Source organism: Prorops nasuta, unplaced genomic scaffold (genome assembly GCF_024137725.1).
Source record: "Prorops nasuta isolate Cenicafe-Biocafe unplaced genomic scaffold, Cenicafe_Pnas_1.2 PNAS00062, whole genome shotgun sequence".
Classification (NCBI taxonomy): domain Eukaryota; kingdom Metazoa; phylum Arthropoda; class Insecta; order Hymenoptera; family Bethylidae; genus Prorops; species Prorops nasuta.
Window position 1 is genome coordinate 479313 of NW_027116859.1, and position 24098 is coordinate 503410.

A 24098-nucleotide genomic window follows, 5' to 3' on the forward strand; every position below is an offset into this window, starting at 1 on the left:
GAAGAGCTTAACGGGATGTCTCACGCCTGCTTTACCAACAGTACAAGTTAATAAACAATTGTTTTAATGAAATTCAAATGCGAAGCAAATTGAGCAAACGGGCGTCTTTACCTTTTTAACTTCATAGATGTATACATGATTTGCTAACTCACATTTCACCACGTGCAAACGAGTCAGGTAATTAAACATTTTTCCCACCACCCACCTTGTCGCCACATTTATTTAATCAGTGGCTCGTGTACATTCAAATTCGATTGATCAATTCGCTGATGAATAAATTGAATTATTATTTAAATCAGCGTTCACTGTATTAACATTTGTCCCATCGCATTCGTTTTGAAACAGTGGTTAATCGAGATTCGATTGAAAGATAAATATCACTGGTTCTTCGTTAGCAAATTGCAGGTTAGAATTGTTTCTCCAAGCTTATTAGGGTTTTGTAGGTTAGGGATCAGAAGTTTGGCGATGATAAGCGAGAGGCATTTACCGCGTTATTCTCCAGGTTTTAGGTTATGTTCTGGCGGAGGTTTGATAACACGAGTTTAGTGAAGATGATCGGTGAGTGTTACGACCAGGCAGAGAGTATCGAAAGCGATAACGGAGACGGAGCGCGAAATTCGATCGGGATGTAGCGAACCGCGGAGAAAGTTTGGAAACTCAGCAACCGAGCAACGTCGCTGCTATCAAGTTTAGTCACCGGGCCAGCCGTTCCTGTGGTACTAGCCGCTAGACAAGATTTACCACTTAGGAGAGTCCTCCGAAGCCACCTAAGAATCCGGCTGAGGAGCTGAATTCCGACTGGGTGGGAACACTGCATGTTCGCTACCACCTTCAAGCTTACCAGTCTCTGCCAAACTGGTCGTTTCACTTTACGCCAACATTAAAAGCCCAAGTGCGAAAGCTTTTTTAACGCGCGTCACTGCGTCTCGATAAATTTCTCCAAGAGCATTGACAATTTTACGATCTCCCTTTTAAGGGCGCTGCAACTGATTGTATTCTATAACCTACAAAGTTTGATGCAGTGATAAAATCGTTCCAAGTTTGTTGTATGAGTATTGACCAGTAGGACTAATTTTCGTGTTAGTCGATCTACTTGATCCACTTATGGAAACTGGAAGCAGTAAGTTTGACAGTTTGAGGTTATGTTGGAAAAAGTAAGTGGTACTGCGTTATTGGGCATTTTAATCGACGTAGCATTACTTGCACTAAGTTAAAACGGTAGCTGAGTACGGCGTTGCACGGTTTTCGTTTAGGTTAACTGTCAGAAGCGCTGACTATTTTCAGCAGTTGCTTAGCAGACAGTCTCGACGGTCTGTCAGTGCTTTTCTTCCATCGTAAGTCATCAACTTTTTCGTCAGCATTCAAATCGACATCGTCACTCTTCGATGAATTTTTTATACCACTTATGATCCATTTGCTCTTAAAATACCAACAGTTGTAATCGATTACGGTTATTATTGCATTTAAACTTGAACTTTCACTGACTTAAAGTACTGCTTACATGGTACAGCCTTCCAGCCGCCATTTGTCGCTTACAACCAGCGATTGCTGAACTATGCAATTTGGCAAGTTGTAAATTTTAAAATTCACTTGTTTGTCAGAATAATTTTTACACGAAAATTATAAAAAGACTTATAATAGAAGGCCTCTACATTCAAAATTTCATGGGACTCACATTTTATAATTTTTATGCAAAATTACTTTTAGAAAAAGATATGATCAATAGTGATAAGATTGCATAGGTGGAAATCTAAAAAACTCCCTAGAATAAAGTAACCCAAGGTAACTTACGGAAATGGACTTTCGGAACATAAATCTTATTTCTAACGGGACATGCCATTGTGCTCCAAGTTACGTTCGGTTTGAAACTGTAAATCGTCAAGTTGAGAAACGGGAAGCAGTGATAACCTTATTTTTTTTGTTGCTATTTCAAGTAGGGTAGTAGGACTTGTGGTTAGGTTGGGACATGCTTATATCTCGGAAATGGAAATAGATAAATAAACATGATTTTACGTCCTTACATTTAACTTTGGTCTAAACTCATGCCATACAGCACTTTCTGATTACATTGTTTCATATGAACGATAAGCTTTTCTAAAATTTGATACGAAACAGTAAAATTATGATTCGTTTTTATTTTGTATAGAAAAAAACCTTTATAAGCTTCAATATGAAAAATGTAATTTGCTTAAATGTTATTTTAGACTTTAAGACAACGTATGTTGTATGAAATATTATTATTAAATTCTCCTTTTTCCCTTATTTTTAAATTTACAACGAAAAATTTAAAAGAAATAATGGATTTTTATTACACGTATGTTTGAAATCGTTTTCACAAAGCATACCACACGAAAAATCGGAATAACGCAATTGAGGTTGAAACTGGACAATATAGAAACAAACCTTTTGTACATCCGAAAAATTTGTGATTCTAATTAATCATTAATTATTTTCCTGGTGCTGAAATGATTGCAAAATATATTGACTTTCAGTTTATCACAAATATGTTTTTAGTTTTAAACTTGTTCTATCTTCATTTACAATTGTTTATTTACCTAAAGATTAAATATTGAAAATATTGATGATTGCAACAAATTACAGACACTGGACTATTAACTTTCCTTTTGCCATTAATTAAAAATTTTACTAATAATAAATAAATATTTGTAAAAGACTTTGAAGGGAAAATGGTCTACGCTACTTAGGAATTATTTAACAATTAAAAGTAAGTAAATTATTGATTCAAGCCAAGCTGCAGCTGGAACGCTTTCAGTGACTTTGCGAAAGAATTGCAACTTGCAGATTTGCTTCTGACGATTAAGTGTCCGTATAAATTTCCCGATTTCGATTGAAATGAGGAGAGTCCGGTACTCGAGGACTTTCCAGACTTTGATATTGTGTCACTTCATCGGCCCTATTGATTCGTTCACCACTAGGCGATTGCCGTTCGAATTAATTACGGACTTATTGAAATTCCCGGGCTTTATTTCCACCCTTAATAAGTTCTTCCTGTAGATGACGAGGTAATTATCTTCTAATCGTTAACCATTACCGCAATTGCTTTTTCCACAAGTCGAAGATTATGCAGGGCCAAAACTGTCGACAAAATTAGCATTCTCATTTTTTGGCTCGACCAGCTTAATAGGATTTCGCACGTTTAGGAGAATCCGGTGGAAACGAGTATAGGTTATTTCGTTTTCTTGTTGCAATTCAAAAGTTCTGGGCTGACTCGATAAATCAGCCGTCGCCATACCGGCTTTACGTCGTTTCCGTCGCCATTTTGCTAGGTTTTTGCCGCGCGAGCGCCAACGTGCACTCTTTCCTCTCCTAGTCCCGCTTCTAACCCTGGAAAAATTTGTCGTTACGTGTCGTAAAATCTGCAGACGTGCGCGGGAAACCGAGCGAGTCTTCGCATCTACTTAGAATGTGAATAGGAAGAAAAATTCAACGGAAAGACTTTGGACGAGTCGGGAACTCCCCCCCTCCTACTCCAGCCTGAACATCTACGCTCGTACTTTATTCGACATTCCTTATTATACCAGGAATTTACATATTTTAATTCCCCTCTTGCGCCTTATATAGCGACAGTGTCCCCCTCTACGCCCAGTAACACACGACAGTAGCCGAGAGAACGAAAATCCAATTTCAAAAGTAACTTGGAAGAAACGTATATCGATGTATCGAATATATATAAACAGAGTACAGTGGGAAGTTAGAAAAGCATGTTCTACCTCAGTTTTCGCTCTTAATGCGTTTTCACGGAAGTTCGTTTGATTTATGACCGGTAGATCTCGCTGGGGGCTCCCCCACCACGATGCTTATGCAAGTAAAGAATAGTTCACAAAGAAAGTTGCAGATGGCGCAAATCTAGACGGCTCGCTCCCGCGACCACTGACGGGCGAATACTTTCCACTTTGCTTGGCGTTTCAGCAAATCGTAAATCGGGAAGATACGCGCGTTGCCATTCTACTACGCTTATTCGATCGCAGAGGGTCTCTTTGAATCATTCATGACTGGTGCGTTCTTGCGGCGAACCAGTAAGAAGGCTTGTTCTCCCTTCGTTTTTCTTTCGCTTCAATTCACCAAGTCAAACTCCCGACCGACGCTACTAATTCACTACGGTTCCCTCCTAAATTTCCCTTAGCTGCTTCTTATCGATCCCAATACATTTACTACTCGTGTGGCTACACCTTTATCATCGTTGTATTGATACCGCACTATATCTCTACGGCGTAAACACATTTTTTCTCTAAAGCTTCTGCAAACAAGGACCATTAATTGGTCCCGCGCGTGTCACGATCAAATATTATCTACCGGATCATTTAATATTTCACGCGTCATAGCAGTTTGCTGACTAATAATTCAAACTAACCTAACCTATTTCACAGTAACCTACCGAATTTCGCCAGAGTCAACATTGTCGTGAATTTAAAATGTTTTGTTGGCGTTGTTACGTCAGCACCATAGTAATGACGCGGTCCCGAAACTTCCGATTTTAGGTTAGCAGCATTAATTAGCGAAGGAGATTCCTGCAAAGCCTTTGAATCCATAACCAATAACCGAGCTGTGGCTCGAATGATTGACTTTGAATTTCTGCAGGCATTAATCGAGGCCCGGTAAGCGGGTTATTTCAATTCCAATTCAATATTGACCTGCATTTAAATCGTACGCCATTATTATGGACCAAAATTATCACAATGCGACGTACGGCAAGGTTTGACCGAGAAACCAGACTAAACGCGTGTTAGAGCATGCATGTGCACGTACCGTCCTGCAATATCCAATTCGTCGACCCATCAATTTTGCAAGTTTGCAAATTTGGCCAGCAGACGTTCAAATTACACGTAATGCAAATTCATATTACATCGTCGGGATAGTTGGCAAATTCATTTCTCACCGATACCTCTCAATTCTTTTCGCGGTTTATGAAAGTTGAGTTTAAAATGTCGACCGATCATTCACAACGAATTAACCTTAAGGTTCTCCAAGAGATCAGCAATGCACGTAATAAAGCATTATCTCATCGATCCTCTCAGTTTTTCGAAATAAATTATTAACTTACCATAGTTTCCTCCAAATTTTTCCAAAATGGCAATCACTGGCAACAAATTTTTATAGGATACGATGGATTCGTGATAAGATGACGTTCATTTTGGAACGGTTTTACTTGAGAATTAATCCCTGCTAAATCTTACAGGATCATACGAACATGTACGAGCATGCGGAGGAATACACACACACACACATACACATATCCACACACTTAGCAAGAGAGGATCACCAAACTCATCGTATCACAGCATGTGTACTTTCCCGGACGTGATAGACTGCTTGCGGATAAGAGCTCTCGGAAGTTCGATTGAATCTACACAAAGTTTGTACCGTCGTATATTTTACGAAATGGTTTTACTCGCTTGGCGGAGGCGCGTTGAGTTTCAACTTAAAGAGAGTGAGGAGTGGGGGAAAGGGGAGGAGGAAGAGGGGCAAAGTGGGGGAAGGGCTTGTAAATCTTTAAGAAGTACAAGGTGAAATGTGAAATCACAAGGTTTAACTTGTTTGGCAAATTTCTCCCATTAGATTATCACAGCATCGGCATTTGGTAGCCTCGGCTAAATTAGAGACGAAACTCACAGTGTATTTTCCGTGTTTGGACGGAAATTCATTTGTCGAAGAATCGAACGTGTTTGCGTCGAATTTCTGGCAGACGCATGGTGTGACGTCAGCTTCAGTGTGAAACGCATATACAGCGTTGCGGAATTGATTCGGAGTTTGTACGTCAGGCTTCGAACCGTAAACTAATCATAAGATAATCCAACACGCTTGTCCTGGCAGCGATATAAACAGGCAGCTCCCGTTTAACGCGCGACAAGCTTGAAGCGGAAGTAACGAAGTGATTTTGGTCCAACTTTGCTACCTCCACCGCCTTAAAGTGGAACGACTGCCCAATCAAAATTTACTGCTGTCAGTCTCCAAAACCTATATTGCACAAAACTATCAAAACAACCCGACAATTACCGCCAATTAAATCTACCATATTGCTGACATAACCTCAAAACTTTCGCTGTACCAAACATTCCAAGAATAACCAAAATCGATTAAATTCCAATTTCTGTAGTTGTACAACGATGCCAAGTGAATATTCAATTAAAAAGTGCAGTGAAAGCTCGGTGTTCGTGGTTTTCATTCAGCATATTCAAGAATGATTTTAAAACAGTAAACTTTTAACAGATACTTAAATTCCTAGACTACGTTTTCTTGTTGTTTTAAAGAGGATCTGTCGATTCTGAACGTTTTTCAATAATTTTCAATGGAATATTTTTTCCGATTACCTTACCTACCCATACAGCACCAAGTGAGTTAAAGACATCTTTTATGCGTCTCTTGGGCCCTTTTAATCAATTGGATGACTAAAAGATATCTATAAGACAACTTTTAGTCAAGTGTGCAATAGTTTTGAAGTGCTAACCTCAACATTTTTAGTTTTTGCTAAGCTTCGAAAAGTGATTTGGAAACCAATGGAGATCTAATGGCCGCTCGTTAGCGTTTACAATTAGCCAACATTGGTTGAAGGGCCAAATAATCGATTACGATTATTAGGGCATTGATTAATGGCAACCGGAAGCAAGTTGAAGCGTGGGAAGAGGGATCCGGTGACTTTTTCACTGAACTTTCAGACTGGCGGCATCTGCTGTTTTTTTTATCGACGATAAATTCGCAAATACCATAGGCCCACAGCTAACGGAGGTGATAACGCACACACGCATCCTGAACCAATAGATAAGGTATAGCGAGAGGGGATGAGAGCTCATTACCGATCAACACGATTACAAATATCGCATGCGCGCTTAATACCCAGCAAATCTGCTGGGACTGAAGCATAAAACGATAACGTAACGGAGCCACACCACGTTATTTTCCCTCTGATATTATAATTAACATTCAACGATTGTTACGCTAAAAGCCAAGATGGCGTCGATACCTAATTTCACGATAAATATGTCAGCTACCAATCGCGGATCAGTTTATTGTCACTGACACAATGGCGGGGTTTTCAGAGAATTTCGATGAGGGGAATATGCGTCAATTATTTATTTGCTACGAAAACATTGTGCGAATTGCGTAAACGGAAGATACTAATTAGTAGGATTTGTAAATACGCGTAACCGTACCGAGGGACAAACCCAATACGAGGCTACTTGTAGTCCGAGTGCAGGCAATTAGCGTATTAGCTTCGCTAGAAATTTCTTTTAATAGAATATCTTTTAATAGTATAGGTTAAAATTGCTGCAGCGTCCCCTCCCACCAATACCACTCTCATCATTTTCTTTTTCAGCGAGAATCAGTACCCAGAGTTTGATCAATTTCCGGCCAGGCAAGGCTATCAGGAAGTTGCGTTTGATGTAGGCAGCAAATAACCACGATTGAGCAAAATTTCTGGTCACGCGTGCAATCGCGCGCCGACTTGCTGACTTCCCACTAATTACGTACAAATATTGAATCAGTCCAGTCACAGGAATTAACGGTAATCGCCACCTTTTTGCAAAATATCCAAAACACTAGCCCCGCTTACAATCGTAAAACATAACCTTAAAAAATTAACGTTCCCGTCAGATTTTTCATTTCGAGATAACCTAAAAAATTTAACGCCCCATTGCCCGCTCGCACTTAAATTCGTTAATTTTCCCACCTCTCTCCTTCTTGAGCCAAGAGTGGCTATGATCCAACGGTAGTAAAGCTACGCTAAGGAACTTTTATGGAACGACTCTGAAAACTTGGCCGTATCTTTCTTTTTTCACGCCTTCGGGAATCTAGCTAGCCAGCCTTACCTACGCCTACGGCGGGAACGGCGGAATTTGTGGCAATGTTTCCGTGGTTGGAGTGATTCTGTCTCGAAGCCACATTAGCGCGGCAAAACATATTCCACAGAATTGGTATCTGTAAGGAAAAACTCGAGGTAATTTTGTACCTGACAAACTATCCCAGCACGTCCGTGCAAATGAGACGGGCACGGTGAGGAAGAAATGCAACAGTTAGAACAGCGGTGGAAATTAGGAAATTTAGCAGTTGCAGTGAAAAGTGTTCGCTCAGCCGGTTGAAATTTACCGAGATTCTGAAAAGCATATGTTTTTCTAACCGACCATATTAGGATTACGCTGGACCGTAGATTAAATCACTTCCTTCTTCCATCGCAGTGGCTTAAATTGAATCGATCGTGCATCGCGAGATCGAACCTAACCTAAAAATCTAGTACACTGGCCGGAAATGAAAGTAAATCGACCTCCGTCGTGCGAAGCAAGCGGAAAATTGGAAAGAATAGAAAGAAAATATTCAATGTCAAATTAAAGACATTCTGTCTCTCTTTCTTGAAAACTATTCCAAGTGCGATTAAGTATCTCCGTTTACACGTGACAAACTGGCAATAGTGGTAATAACTCACCGTAATTCACTGAGATAATTTATTATGAAAGTTACTTTGAAGTTGTGGCGATCAAACTTGCTGTATAAGTGAGTAATGTACCTCGAAATTCTGTAATCTGTGTATAATGCGCATTAATGTGTGTATTATGATTTCATTATTTTAGGTTAAGGTAAGCATTAAGAGAGAAATGCAGGAAACAGGTCCAAACACGAATTGATATTGTTTATCGTAACTCGATAATGGAACATGTGCTCGCAGAACTTGGATTTGGTAAAATTTGATGGTGTGGTCCTGAAATTAACTTGTGCTAAGAATATGACCAAATGCATTTCAGCAGGAGAGTAGTAACCGTGGCTAACTGTAATATGCGTAATGCTCGTGTTAATAAAATAACCGCACACGTTACGACTGCGTGACTCACAGTGTATTGGTCTGTTATGCGGATTTGAAAATACACTACTCCTATATACCTCAGCTAAAGGACAATGCGAAATGGTCAACCGAGATTATTAGTTAACTGTAACATAATTTCCCAAGTGGCTTTGACTTGTAATGCAAAAATTTCCATCTCGCGCGGCAGTCATCCTAGCTGCCTTCGTTAACAAATCCGCTCGGACCGTTACGAAATAGCTTTTGGTCATTAGGAAAGAAAACTGCTCTAGGTTACCTAATAACCCCGGCAGGAAAGTATTACCGCCCTCTCCACATCTTCTATTTTCCTGAACAAAAACGACTCCTCGACGTTTTTCTGGAAAAGAAGCCCAGCTGTCGTCGATAACCAAGCCACCGTTTACTTTCTTGCAGCCTTATTGAAAAACGAATCGTAAAACTACATTGCCGAGCACACCTGGCTAATTGCGGTATTTCCTCCATAACTGGCTAAATCTCTCACTCGATTCCATTCGATTGCCTGGAACTAATTCTTCTCGTTCCTCTATTGCTTTTTTCTTAACTCTATGTTTTCTTAAAATTAACAAAGCTTGCCCAAATTTATATTAGTTCGGTTATTTGTATAAGCGAGTTGCTTAAGTATAACTATGGCGAACTGGGTCGTGGCATAATCCATGCTCGAAATAGATGTGTAAAAGAAGTAGGAGAGTAACAGTGAGAGATAGAAAGAGAGAGACGAGAGTCGCGAGTATGAATTAGAAACGTGCGGCCGTGCAAAAAGGGATTCCTCTGAATTTGAATGCTTCTTCCTCTCCTGCCAAGGCAAACAAGGACGCACGCTTCGAAGCTATATATTCATGAAGAATAAACTTTTCTTTGCTAAGGGCGCAAGTAACTTTTTCAACAACCTGCCAGTAAAGGCTATCCCCCTCCCCCCCTCCTCGTATTGTCCATTCTTTCCGCACTCTGAGCCCCCTCCTCAACGCCATCTGTCTTTTGTCGTGCATGCAGATTATCGCAACTGAAAGATCCCAACATTTCTACGTTCGTAGCGACCTATGCAGATGAAAGCAATCTACATTTGGTTACACAGATTCGACTGCATGTGACCTTTGCAGTTTGTCCAAAGTATCCCCCCTCCCCTCCCACCTCCTTTCCCCCACTCTTCTCCCCCAATCCCTGTAAACTCTTGGACTTTACGCACGTAGAAATCATTAAATCATGTTTCATTCATGAAAGCGGGTGATTAAATTATATTTCATACATGTCAAGTACCGCGAATCATATTTTATACATGTGAGAAATGATTAATTCATTTTTAACCAAGTTTCTACTTTGCCAAGTGAAAAATATTACAAAGTTATTTTTCAGCATTTCAAGCACTCCCGATGGTTGACGAATGCATTTCACGGATATTGGAAAGTTAAATTGTCATTTTCGAGCTGTAACGCCGAAAAACAATGGCGTTTGAGTACAATTAGTGATCGCTTTACGAAAACATGCCGCGTTAGGAATTTGAAATTCTTAAAAAAAGTTTCCATAATCCTCATTATATTAAATAGAATAGGGTTAGGAAATTTTAAGAACCTCGAAGGACGTCGGTGTTCGGTCAGAAAGGGGGGGGGGGGGGAGGGTGTGGCTAAAAATAATCTCCAACGAAAACGCTAACGACGCCGGATTAAAAGTTGCGAATGCATAAAAACTCGGTAGACGCGGAAAATTATTCTGCACTAAGAGGGTTACGCTGACTGCAGTAGGGGAGAAAAAAATCTCATCGCACGTGTTTTTCCCGCATGCCATTCTTCGTTGTTGCTGCTGGCTCCAACGCTCAGTTGTATTTTTATCCCGGGATGAGGGAGAACAATAAAAAAAAAAGAAAACAAATATCGCTAACCGACTTCGACCCGGATAATACACGTTGGACTCGTCGTAGCAGCAAATGTCGAGGTTAATGGATATGCCCAATAATTGAATCGCTTTTGAAACTTGTACATGCGTTCTCGGTGAATAAAACTTGCTTTCACCTCTCAATTTCCTTTTCAAGCTTCAATAATGTCGAACCGGGTTCAAGCTTATATTTATTCGATTGCTTTTAGCGTAATGGTATATAGAATTTCAGATTTTTTCTAGGTTGGAAACGTTCGTGCGCACGCTGTTCGAGCGTTCGATAACTGATATCTTTGAGCTCTTAAACGAGAAAGAAGCTTGAAACGTTTCTACTCGTTGAATTTCGCCGTTTTCACGTTTTAATGCTTCGCTGAGGGAGCAAAATCTACAACCACACACACACACACACACACACACATATATATATTATAATAATTCAGTGTAAGAGGATCCCGCCCTAACTAATTTCTTATAAATGGTTTCCGCTCGGCCGATTCTCGGCAATTAAGACTCCTTTTGTCTTAAGGCGAGCCATTTCTGATCCAGCGTAGAATAGCGGGAGGCTTGTACAGGGAGTTTTAAAAAGAACGCACTCCCCGAGAGCTGGTAATTTGCAAAAGGTTAGTCCACACACAAAGTTCCTTTGCGATTTTGCAATTTAGAGAATTCTGTTTAAATAAAACGGGAAATTTACAAGGTAATATCCCAATTTGCAAGCTACAGAGAGGCCACGCCCGATATAATTACACAGGGAAGCTTTTTTGAAAATACACGCATTGAATTATTCTGTCGCGCGTTCCGATGATTTGAAAGGATATTTTATCATCATTGTTATTATTAATCGAGTTAATGTAAACAAAACGGTCCTCTAACGAAAATGCAGGTTGCACAACCAGCGTGATCGTATTATTAAATCATGTGTGCGTAAATTAATTCTCCCAGTGATAGGAGTAATTAAGGCAATAACGAGAAAAACTCGTAACGTAGTTACACAAATGATAACTACTTTGCTTGACCACCGAATACCTGAATATTTCTGACTCGAGAGATGATATATTTTAATATGTATATACGCGTATAACCTAGAATCGCGCAACCTCTGTGGGTTTAATGTAACTAATCTAGAACATACACGAAAGTCCACAGGGCTCGGTTCACGTCCGAAGAGATTGGGTAAATAAAAATTTAACTATATTTGAGATTTCAGAACTGAAATATCTTCTGCTTTACATTATCATGTACTCATATATAGATATTCATATTCATACTTCTATTTCTATTCATATTCATCTCTACATTCATATTCATTCTGTATTTCCATTTTCTTTCGTGTTTTCCTTTCGTGAAATCCTGTCTCTCCTAATGGCTCGATGTATGGAATTCTTGGTATTAATATAAGAAAGGGCAAAGGGCGGATGAGTAGACTGGAATAATTCGAGTAATTCACGCCACAAATCCGACAAGTGGATGGAACTCTCGTGTGGCAATATCCCCTATTCTCCAGCCCTCCCTATCCAAAAAGTTAATATCGATGCTGAGAGGTGTATGACTTTTTGTTGTTGAATCACGAGTCTTCGTCGATCCTGCAAATGAAAAATCCACTCGCATCAACCCCTCCACCGATGTTGTCTCCCCTCCACCTAAATCCCTCTTATCCCTCCCTCCTCACTTGTTTCCCATTATTGTTAGCCGAATATCGTCACGATTAATTTCTTTGATAACGCACAATGTCCGGAACACGTCCTAGACGTGTGCGAGGAACGTGTGGAGACACGTTCTAAGGATGTCCTGAGGATATTTGTGTTTGCTATCGGGGTTTCCATACTACCAACGTAAAAAGAAACAATTTGAGGAAACGTTTCGAGAGATTGAAAAGTAAATAAATAACATATATTAAATTTCTCTATATACTTCGCTAATTATTACGAAGCAAATAGGTATCGTTATTACGATTTCAATTTAGAATTTATCTGCAGGTTAAGAAGGATCGGACTTGGCGACAAGTTCAGATTGGTCTTAATTTATCGCAAAGGTATAAATGCCAGTGGAAATTTCAGTTGCGTTCAACGTACAAAAGTCAGGAGATTAACGGATCACTTTAGATCCGACCAAGTCCGTGACGAATGGCGAGGTGTAATCGAAGACGCGGAGCGGAGGAATGGGGGAATCCCCATGTGGCCCGCAGGCTGATGACGAAATTGCGCGACGGGATTGCCGAATTCCTTACGATATTACGAACGAAGCGGAAAACTGGTTACTTGCCGACGTTCTCTGCCGTTATTAATTGGAAAAAAAGTCGACTGGTCCGATGCTGTAGGTTATACCAACCAGCCTTTTTCTCCCTCCCCCCCCCTCCCCACCCGCCCCCTTGCACTCTTCTTTCCCCACTCCCTAGCTCAATCGACTACCAACAGAGCCCACTCTACCAGCTTGGAAAAGCGAGCTCATTAAAACGATTAAATTAATTTCAGCTCCTGCTACAATCTAATTATTTTTGCCGGTTCAGCGAACCGTGTTGCGTTCGACACGCATCCATAACTCCTCGAAATTGTCACGGATTAGATTGTTGTTCGATCGAATTCCAAAGACTACACTCCCTCGCTTTCTCGATTGCTTTTTATTTCCTCTTTCTCCCTCTCTCTCTCTCTTCTCTCTTTTTCATGGAAATATTTCTTCAGCGCCCATCCCGATTATATTTATTATTGCGATCTCTAGCGATATGCGGCGCCAATGGTAAACAAAGCCAGCCTAACCTACAAAAGTTTTTATATATTCCGTGTATTCTCCTCCCTTTTACACTTATCAAAACGAGTAAACACGTTACGCTTTTTATTGTGTTTACAAACACAATTGTGGCTCGTTGTTATTTTACGTTTAATCCCCTTGCGAGCTTTTGTACCTTTTCCCGCTACGATTTGCAGAGTATGAAAAGCTTTATTGTAATTAAACGCATCTCGCATTTCAATGGAAAGCTTTGCTCCGCGTATCGTAATTGATCTTACTTTAACCCGGTACTTTTTCATTTCTGAGCTCGCATCGACGTGTTTCCTCCCACTTCTTCGACCACTCCCAGCACCGATCGCACATTTCCCCTTCCTCGCTGGACTCCAACGGGCGTATTTTCTTTGCTATCGACAGAAGTAAATTCTTTTTCTGCCGCTATTTTATTCGATGACTCCTTTTTCTTTTTCTCCGAGACACTGAATTTTCCGCAGCAACGAAGCTTAATTCATTCAAAGCTCGATATTCCATCGACATTGTTCTTTGTGTCTTATATCACCCCCCCCCCCCCTTCTCCTTCTCCTTTGTGTAATACATTTTATTCCGTCAAGAAAATATTAATTAATTGCTATTCCTCGCATGTTAATTACCAGCCGTACTCGCCATTTATTAATAGCTGAAATTTGCTTTTATAATCATTTTTAAAAATAGCCGAACAACGAACAGACCGTAATCTGTTAAAAGCTTAGCCTTTCTTTCCTGCTATTATTCCTGCTTCATTCCCCTTTTCTCTCAACGACTTGTGTCCGGACCACATGTACCATTATAAATTTTACACTTTTATATTCCGTTTTGCTCCTCTAATTGCTTTAAGAATGCTTATTAAATTACGCTAATTCTTAACCGGCGTTTAGCATTTTCATACTTATTATTTTACCTCGTTGGAAATTATTTCAATGGTCTAACTTCATCGGGCCGAATTTATCCGGAAGTTTAACACGCGGGTGATATTACGGACCAACGCGGAATTTCGAGGAACATTGCATCTCTTGGCTTGCATTTGCCGCGAGAAGTTAATCGAGTTATTGGTCAATACAGCAACGGTGATTGGGATCGGCTTATTTCATTAAAGTCTCGATCTGCTTCTCCTTTCTGTCTTCTATTATTCCGGTGCACGGTGTTCCAGGAGACGCCTTGTTTTATTTCCTTCCATTTTTCCTTCCTATTACGCAGTACCTGTTCCCAGCTACTATGTTTTACTCTGTTTCCCTTTCCCGCGCTGCAACGCATAGAAAACGCCGCTTCATAAATCTTATATTTCAGTTTAGAGGTTATGGGGGACACGTTAGTTTTATTTTTATCTTCAAAACTGCTTTGCTTGGATTCCTGACCAGTTAGAGGCACCGAATAGCGAAACGGTGGACGCGCTCGATACTATCAGAAAAATTGGGAAGCAGTCGGATTCTGATAGCGCTCAGTCCGATCTGCTATCACGTACAACCGTACGACCTATATGCTGGTCAAATCAATCGTCCGCCATTAAAGCATTTTCTCCGTTATATCTATCGAACTTTGGCAGGAAAAAAATAAGCAAACAGAAATAAACTGTTGGATAATTCATCGAGCTGGAATATCAATAATTTACGGGGTGTTCTTCATTAAAGTTTAAATTTTGTAATTGTTTTTTTTAACTCGGGATGTATATGTCTATATATATGTATATAGGTATTTCATACATTCGTTTCGAAGGCATTCTGGTTTATAAAATCTTGCCGGATCGTTTTCGATGCAAGCGGCTTTTGGCGTGGCAAATACGCGTTTTTGCGAAAACATCAACCTCGAGATGAAAAACAGAAGGGCACGCGCTTCCCTGTGAATAGACTCGAGCGAGATTTTCAACATTCCCCGTTTTTCTTTTTATCTATTCGTCGACATGAAATGAAAAAAAAAACGTTTCATTCATCCCCACCACGCTACCGCGTTTTCCACCGGCGCATTGCGTTGCTCGACTTTTACATTTATTTATCCACCATCTTTAATGGACCAGCGCATCACCGTGGCTTTAGAGAAATTTTATAAAACGATACGAGCAAACAGCGCATTATATTCAATAACAGAATATCAATTTGGCTGATTGCTGAAGAGGCTATAAAAATGTGGGATCGACCAATGTCGGTTGAAAATCAATTTATCTACAGTGTTTTCCAATTAATTTTCGATGTTTTCTATCACATTAAAATTTAAAACCAATTGTAAATACTCCGAGTTACACGCCACGTTCCATAAACTAAAAGCCTTTTAACATCGTTTTTTAAAAAATCAAATTACTGTTTTAAGCAGATTTTTCCAGATATAGTGACGAAGTTTATTCAGATTTTTGAAGGTTATTAAATTAATCAAAGCGAAGAATAAATTTTCCATTGACGGATTTTCTTTCGGAAGAAAATATGGTAAAGTAATGCGACTTTTCAAATATTTATAGGTTAGATTCGATTCACCAATGAGGCGAGAAGAGATATGGGGCGATAGTCAATGACTTGAAGTTAGGTGCTATACGTTTAAATTCCTCCCACAGTCCCACATTGAGCACACAGAAGCGAAATAAAGGAAAAAGGTCGATATACATACACACAGGCAGGTTAGATTCGTGAAAGCAAAGATAGGTTTCCAGGGTGCTAGAAACAAAGCGAAAATTTATGAGGCTGGCTGTATCCTAAGTTGGCCAATTATCTTAAATCACGCGGCAAAGTTGGGGAGAAAGTTTTGCACATTCGCGCGTAGATGGCGCGTGAGTAGCCCGCGCGAGCCGAACTATTATGGAATTACCGTTAACGTATTCCACTGGCGTCTATGTCATTTGGTAAAGTTCCAATCTTCGCGTCCCATTGTCGCTGGGGCGCAGACAGTGGCAATTACCGGCCAATTAAGCCACCTCCAAGCTCCAAGGCCCAGTCGAATCTGTCGAAGCCCTCATCCCGGTCATTTCCCGAAGCACGGTGAAAAGAGGAGGGCCACTGTGATGGAGAGAGGCAAGTAAATTTTGCTTTATAATCTCGTTGATGATCTATGGAACCTCGACGAAACTTCTTTCTCCTTGCTTACAAACACGATCTTGCGCTTCGTCCCCCCACCCCCCCCCCCCCCCCATAACCTCAAAATTAACCACCCGTCTTATTATTCGCATCTGTACGTTCGCAGGTTAGGTTAGGATAGTGTCAAATGATTTGCATAAGGAGAATCACATAATTACTTGGGAGTTACGGCAAAGATTATTATCTACACTACCGAACTAGATAACTCCTTATCAAGATACACATAAAGTGCGGTATTCCTGGAAATACATACAGACCTCTAATCGTGTGTATTATCTGGACGTACGTCAGTTTGTCCGAGTAAATTTACGGGCTTGTATGATTGCGTATCATTGATCGCATTGTTAATTACGCATACGATCACGCTTTAGGACGATCGAAGGCCCAAGCGTGCCAGTGAACATGGACACATTGCCAAATGAAGAGAATTTCCGCAAACTGCGCACTAACCCGATAAGAGGTTTAGAGCCAGCTTGTCTATCGGACGGAAAATCGTGCGGTGATTCGTCGATTTTACAAATGATATTCTTCACCCAATAGACCAAAAAAACGATGTTTCTGAATATCACTGGATTTATTTGAAAATGATAAATGCATCCATTTTCCAAATGTTATTGATCATAATTTTCGTTAAAGAAAATTTATGCAACTCACAAAAGCAATCGTTTAACAATTTTTATTGAAACCTGGAATTCCAATGCTTTGAAAGTAAATTGATAAATGACGCAGTATTAATTTTGAGTCAGTCATTATAACGAATGTAGAAACAATAACGTAAGAGGAATAAACTTGGTCGCTATATTTTAACTAATGATTTTAAGAACAAGAGAAATGTTGCTCCTAGTTATTTCACGGATCAATGAACAGTTCGCGTACTTCTGTTTATTCGTTGGAAAATATTCGTGAGTGATGACGCAGAGCTCATCGGAAGCTCACGCTGCGTTGCCTTCTGTTGTGAAAGGGGTTCTCCGTTCGATCAAATATGCATCCATTGTTCTCAGATTCTTTTCGATTTCGATAATAATCGTCGGTCAGGAGGCTTTTCACGCGTCAACCGACCAACTTCCGCGGTCAAAGGCTAGTTAACCTCGAATTTATTTACCATTGTACAGACTCTGGCGCCCTCTTTCTCCCCTATTTTCCCCGACGCCATGACAGATAGCTGATTATCGACGCCATATTGAATATGGGGCAATCCGATCATCGTTCCGATCCACACGGTCGACAAATTTTCCAATTTCTACACGCGACAAACTTTTCCCGGGCTATTATCCGCTCTTAGAAAACTTGTCGCGGAAAACTCGACAGATTTTCAACAGCCCGAAGATTCCCTAGTAATCTGGAGAGAGTGAAAAGCACATGAATTGGGCAATTTGTGATGGCACGATCATTGATGGTGATTGAAAAAAAAAGAGAGGTTAAATTCCAGTGAAAGAAGAAGTCCTCTTTGAAAAGTTTGGAAGTTGTAAAGCATTTCCAGATGTGTGACAACTCTGTGCGTATGAATTTACTTTTAACTTAGAGTTAAAGTATACTTAAATTATTGTTAGGATATAATTAAGGCGAAATTCAAACTAAGGGAAATCTAATTAAAGCTTTTTCAAGTAAGTTAAATTAAAAGTACGTTCAATTTAAACGTGTTAAGGCACTGCAGAATATACAAATCAGTAAATAACTTAACGGTAAATTGCAATTTCAGGAAATAAATGAAGCCGGAAGATAATAATAAAATTCAGGTATGTTGCAAGTGACTTTCGAGTGCAGAAATTTCATCCGGATCGAATCTAAAGTGAGAAAGAAACGTGTGCATCGGTGTTTAAAGTGAAGAGGTGAAGAATATCAAGTTTCAAGGTGTGTCCTCAGGCAGTTTAAGAGAGAAAGGTGGGGGATTACGAAATTGCGGCAGATATATCAAAGGTATACCTGCCGCGATAATCCGTAGCTATAATGGATTGTTTTCACGTTGAAGCTGACAACCCGACATCGGTCGACCACAGCTTCAACGCTTGCGAGATCAAAGATCGTGGGTTTTAGCCGAGTTACAAGCTTGAGTTTTCGGCATCCCCCGAAAACTCTCAACTCCAAAGACTTCAGGCTCGTCACCTCATAAAAGCCAACCGTCCATATCAATCAGAAACTTGGAATTATTTACGTTCCTTTTATGTAAAAACTGAATCAATAAATGAATGTCAGTAATAGTGAAACTGAATTATTCAATTTTATATGAATATTTCGTGTAATTTTGTAGCTAATTGTACGATAGTTATTTTATTGTTAGATCATTCCCTTTAATTTAATCTATCGCTGAACAAACTGAATTCGCAATTAGCAGATTGCCTAAACAAGTTTGAGCAACTAATGATGCTAATTACACTCAATTATAAGCACATTTCTAGTGAAGCACCAGTGCCAGCTTAAACCCTTAACGACAGCAATTTATACCAGCCTGATTGTAATCGGAGCCTAGCAAGTTTCGCTTTTATAGAAGTTGACCCTTTTGAAACGATATCGAATGGCGTCCTTCTTAAAAGGAAACGTAGGGCTTGTCCTGTAATCCAGTGTGCGACAGACCGATCAAGTCTTTGCATCTGACATCTATCTGGAAAACTTTCCACGTTAAAGCTAGGTTGAACAATAATGAACATCGATTCGTAAGAACATTGAACAATGAAAAATCATCGTTGAATCAAATTGCTCTTTTAAAGACTTGCTATTGGAAGCTCTTGAGAGATGCATATCGAATTGATATTTATTACATTAGTAAACCTGCCCGTCCTTAAATATTTGCTCTCACCCTACGAGTTGAATATGTCCAGATACACTGTTTTAAAGGGTATATTCACGATATCAACGACTGTGATTTATCTAAGTTTCCGCAAAACTTAACTAAACTCCGCAAGTGTTGGTTCTCATCGATATAATAGTATCTGAAGGCTCATAGCGGAAAGTCTCTCTCCTTACAAGTCGTGCCAGTTTCTAAAGTGTATGGCCAAAGTGTAAAAGCCAATATCGCAGTCTCGATTCGCCAACTGGCTAGGAACCGAGAAGTATGAAACACTTGGGCCGGTTCCTAGCGTATTTGCCGGCCAGTTCTACTTATTGCGTTTCCTCGGGGAACCCTACGAAACTCGTTGAAGCCAATTTATTTCGCAAAAAGCCTGGAAATATTCAAATACCTCCACTGTGATAATTCGCGAAAAGCTCGTAATTAACCACTGGAGGGACCATTGTCTAAGAAGCATGACAATTATGAAAGTATTAGAAAATGTGGAATATCTCCAGTTGATTGGAACGAATGTGGCGAGAAGCTGAGTGTTAGGGTGAGCTTGAGTTGGGGCTCCTCTCGTATTTGCCAAGTAGCCTCTCTTATTGCATCTTTCCGCAGAAGCTACGAAACTCATTTGGGAGGATTCGTTTAGCAAAGGAGCCATTCGTCATACGAAGGCAGCTGGGAATATGCAAAGGAGGCGAAAGAGATAAGGCGAGATAGTTCCTGGTGGAAAATCGATTGGTACGTGATCGGCATAATTATGGCAGAATCGCACGACGGCGAATTAGTATGCATCGAGTACTCCCATCCGTTGAGTAAATACGTGAGTGCGCACACGTGGCGATGTGTATGTTGAGGTTAGGCGTCATTTCCAAAGTATATTAGGCATTATGGAGATAATCGCGGTAAAGGCAGCAGCTAGCTGAGTGGCAGTTACGAGCATTTAACAGTACAAATAGCTTCGGGCTTTACTGAATCGCGTCAAGCGTAGACTGGAATGTGAACTATGGGAGAAACGGTAGCGAGAGAGCGAGAGAGATGGCGATTTATCGTACAACTGCTATCTAACTATATAGAGCGCTTTTCTCCACGAAAACTTAAAGTTCGCTCAGTGAGTAGACCTTGTTTACCAAATGAACTTTAATGAGCCCAGGCAACAGTCTTGTTCTCCTAACTACCTTTTATCATTTATCCTGCACTCGTTAACTAACTCCGGAAACCACCCCAGACTCGCAATCTTCTTTACGGTAAACGCCAAGGTTTCAGAGAAAAACTTGAGTAATTATACCTTAAGACTATTATTGGACCATGGCACGTACTTGCTTTGGCTCTGTAGCGGATGTCGTTTATTCGTTAGTTTAACGTTTACACACTTTTATCTTAATAAAAGTGATATCCATAGTTTTGCCAAGGAAGATATAGGGAGCGACATAAAAGCTTTCTTCAGGTTATGCGACAGCAGCTGTAAAAAATCAGTAATGGTGCTATTTCGCTTTCCGTAACAGGTTACTTTTTGATGAAAGAATTACGAATGGCGAGAGTAAGGAGGCGGTCCGGCGGATCGATATAGCGCCTAGTTCTCCAGGTAGATGGTCACGTTTTACGATTTATCGTTACCATTATCGTGAAATACGTGTTGGTAAGGTGCGAAGAAAAAGGTCACGTGCCTGTGGAACAATAAAGCAAACGCAGAGATTGCAGGCGACCGTCCCTTCTAGACAGCATCCGCCTGCAGGATTCTTTCGATACACGTAACACGATTCTTCTCCTACGAAAAACGTGTCCTGATTATTCACGCTACGCCCTCGCCCACGCCAAATAAATTTCACATTTTCTACTGCCAAACGCTTCATTATTGTCGAGTTAATTTAAGCCGTAGCTTTCCGGTTGCCCGAATAATTCAATCACGAAGAATTATTCGCTTCATTAGATTTATTTATCCAGGCTAATTGGTTTTCTTCTCTCAATGATGTTAATTAAATTCAATTCTCGGCTCGGCCTTGAATTCGTCGCTACGTTCAACGATGGGAGCCCAATGTTTTTTGGATTCTCTATCGAAATCGTTAACGACCGATCGCCGTTTAGGCCTTGGCTGCGCTTGGAACAAATATTAGCAGCGTGTCAATCCCAAATGCATCGGTGCATTATTCAAATATCTGCTTTTATTAGCACACGATATTTCCAGAAATATGTGCGTACAACCTTTTTTACCAAGCTATGCATTTTTAACGATATATCGTATGCAAATAGCGCACGACAGCAGGGAAAATTCTACCAGTCGCTTTGGTGTGGAAATACACGTGGAGGGGGAAATTCAGTTGAAAAAATTCTGAATTTCAAAAAGCCAGAGACCTCTGCAAATCTGGCGTATTTTCCTCAGTCCGAAAACACGGGGACCGCGAAGAATCTGGTCGGTCAACAATTTTCCCGATATATTATAACTAAATAAAAATTACTCGTGATGAATGTGCCAACAACGGCGGAATAGAACATTTTTGTAAAGGTCGACGAAGAATGTATAGGCGGGACTTAAAAATTGAAAGAAAATTCTGGTGTAAAATTGAAGAATTAGCCCAGAGGTTATGGCGGGAAGATACAAGCGTTGAATGAAAAAAGAATGAGGTCTTTTGTGGGATAGCTTGACGAGTGATTGTAGCTGGTCCCACGGAGGGTCGTGGGCTACATATAGCGGTATAGCAGTGGCGTAGGACCTTAGGGGGCTATGGGGGTGCATGTAATTAACAAGCTCCAACATTAAGCTCCTCACTGTGTGATGAGTCACGTAATTCAAAGCTTAATATCTATATGTATATCGGGTTGAGCCATCAGACATCAATCGCTGGTAGCTAGGCTACTCGCTTGCCTGCTCCTTGGTAGCTGCTGCATCCAACATGTCGCAACTGAATTCTCTGATGCACCTTGCCTCGATATGCATATGCAAGCGACCAGATATTATATTTATAGCGATTCCTCTTAGTCAAACAATCAAACCTCTACCACTTTGTCGTACCCAAACAATTTTGTATCCCTTAAATTTCTTAATTGCCTCAGACGCATCCAGAAATACCACGAAAACATTTTCATTTTTATATCAAAATACCATTTTTGATCGTTAAAACGTTATGTGAAATAATCAGGGAAGACTGAGGGTAGAGTCATTGGCTGATTTAATTAGTAAAATTTATCGCCAGAATTAGTTTAATGCGCTTCCCAAAGCGCCGGTAAATTGTTCATAAGCTTCTTGTAATGACTGCAGTAAGATTGGTTTTTAATATCGTCTTAACACCTCTGATAATCATTGTTTAATGCAGTTCATCCTCACGCGAGGTAGCGTGAAAGCGAAGTTCAAACTGTGTCAGAGTAACCGGCTAAAAATTCATTATCCGGTTAAACGTGAGAAAGTCTGTAGAGAACGGTATAAGTCATGAGCGCAATCGGAAGTTATAATCAGCGAAATGCATCGAAGGGTATAATTTATTGTCTGTCGGATTAAATTTCTCTCCAAGAATATAGTTTTAAATATAATTGCATCAGAGATTAAGTGAATAAGTGATATAGACCAGTATAAAGTCGTCTTTCAGTAGTACGAGTAAACGACAAATCGGGTAAAGGCAGGTAGTCTCGGACTGTGGGTATAAACGTAAGTACATATTTAAATGAAACGTACCCTCCATTGTTTTTAACGCGTGTTCGAAGGATTTACTCAGCGCGGTTTCTTTCTTAGTAATTTATAAATGTCTAGGATTAACCGCCGTCCAACTCTACGTTCTCTTCCTCCACTAATTGTTAGTGGAACGAGTCAACGATAAGGTTTCCTTTTCAGTAGTGCGGGTCAACGATAAACAACAGCCCGTCAGCTTTCACGAGATTAAAAGCTGTTTCCGGAGTTTTAAGCATTGGTCGGGTCTGGAGAATCAGCGATAGAGCTGACAAGTGGTTTTTGGGTGAGTTAGAAGGGAGTTGCACGCGCCAGATGGCTTGTCTGTATGATTTGTCAGGCCGTGGTGGGGGGCTCCATGGTGGGAAAGTGAGGTTAGGCAGGTACGGACTGGTGGGCAGGCAGGCTCGTTATGCATATGCAAGTAGCAGGATGGATATTTATAGGGCATTCAGTCGGAAGTAGAATCCAAAGGCTGGTTTATCGTTTGCCTCGCCGTACCGCGCTTCACTGAACCGCGAAAGAGGTGTCGGACGCATGCAGCGCACTGCATTTCGTAATTGTTTCCGCTTAGCGTGACCGCAGCCTTTGAATTTTAACCGTTTCACTTCTACGATCCTTCCGAGCGTGCCTTCCCCGCCAGTTGAAAAAAATCCAAACGATGAAGCACTCGAACTGTGCGACGTCGCTCGACTTAATCTCAAATACTTTACTATCAACATGATCTTCTCTCGATGGTGCACAAAACTTGCGATATCATTTAATTGGACATTTTAAATCAGAGCTATTTATGATCGTTCCTCAAACTGTTGAAAAGCATTGAAAAAAATGTACAAAAAAATGGAAGTTCACAGAAGAATGCGGGAGGGGGGGGGGGGGTTATTAGGATGGTCGCATTCGGAATACAGATGAACGTGGTGGCACAAATTTTTGCAGAGCAATGTCCAAGGTTGAAGTTTGGAAAGCTTGCTTTTTAGCTATGAGTTGCTTGAAAATCCTGAATATTCGTAGTTCTAGGCACGAGCGTTGCGAGAGGTGGCAAGGAGGGCACTCCTCTCTCCTTGGAAAATAAAAAATTCATTATTTTGACTACGTATAGATCTACTAAGCCAGACTAAGTAACTCGGTAAGTAAGGCTTGACAGTTACATGAGTCCATAAA

General features: G+C 40.4%; 1 protein-coding gene across 4 annotated transcripts in view; it reads right to left on the reverse strand.

Moving 5' to 3' along the window:
* Positions 1-24098, reverse strand: part of LOC136784645 (kin of IRRE-like protein 3) — a 76975-nt gene that overhangs the window by 41033 nt on the left and 11844 nt on the right. The window contains exon 1 of one of the 4 annotated variants that reach the window (XM_066745467.1): positions 5063-5336. The exons of the other annotated variants lie outside the window; for them this stretch is intronic. The gene's annotated coding sequence lies outside the window, so the exon portion shown is untranslated. Of the gene's footprint in view, positions 1-5062; positions 5337-24098 lie in introns of those variants that run through there. 4 annotated transcript variants of the gene reach the window in all.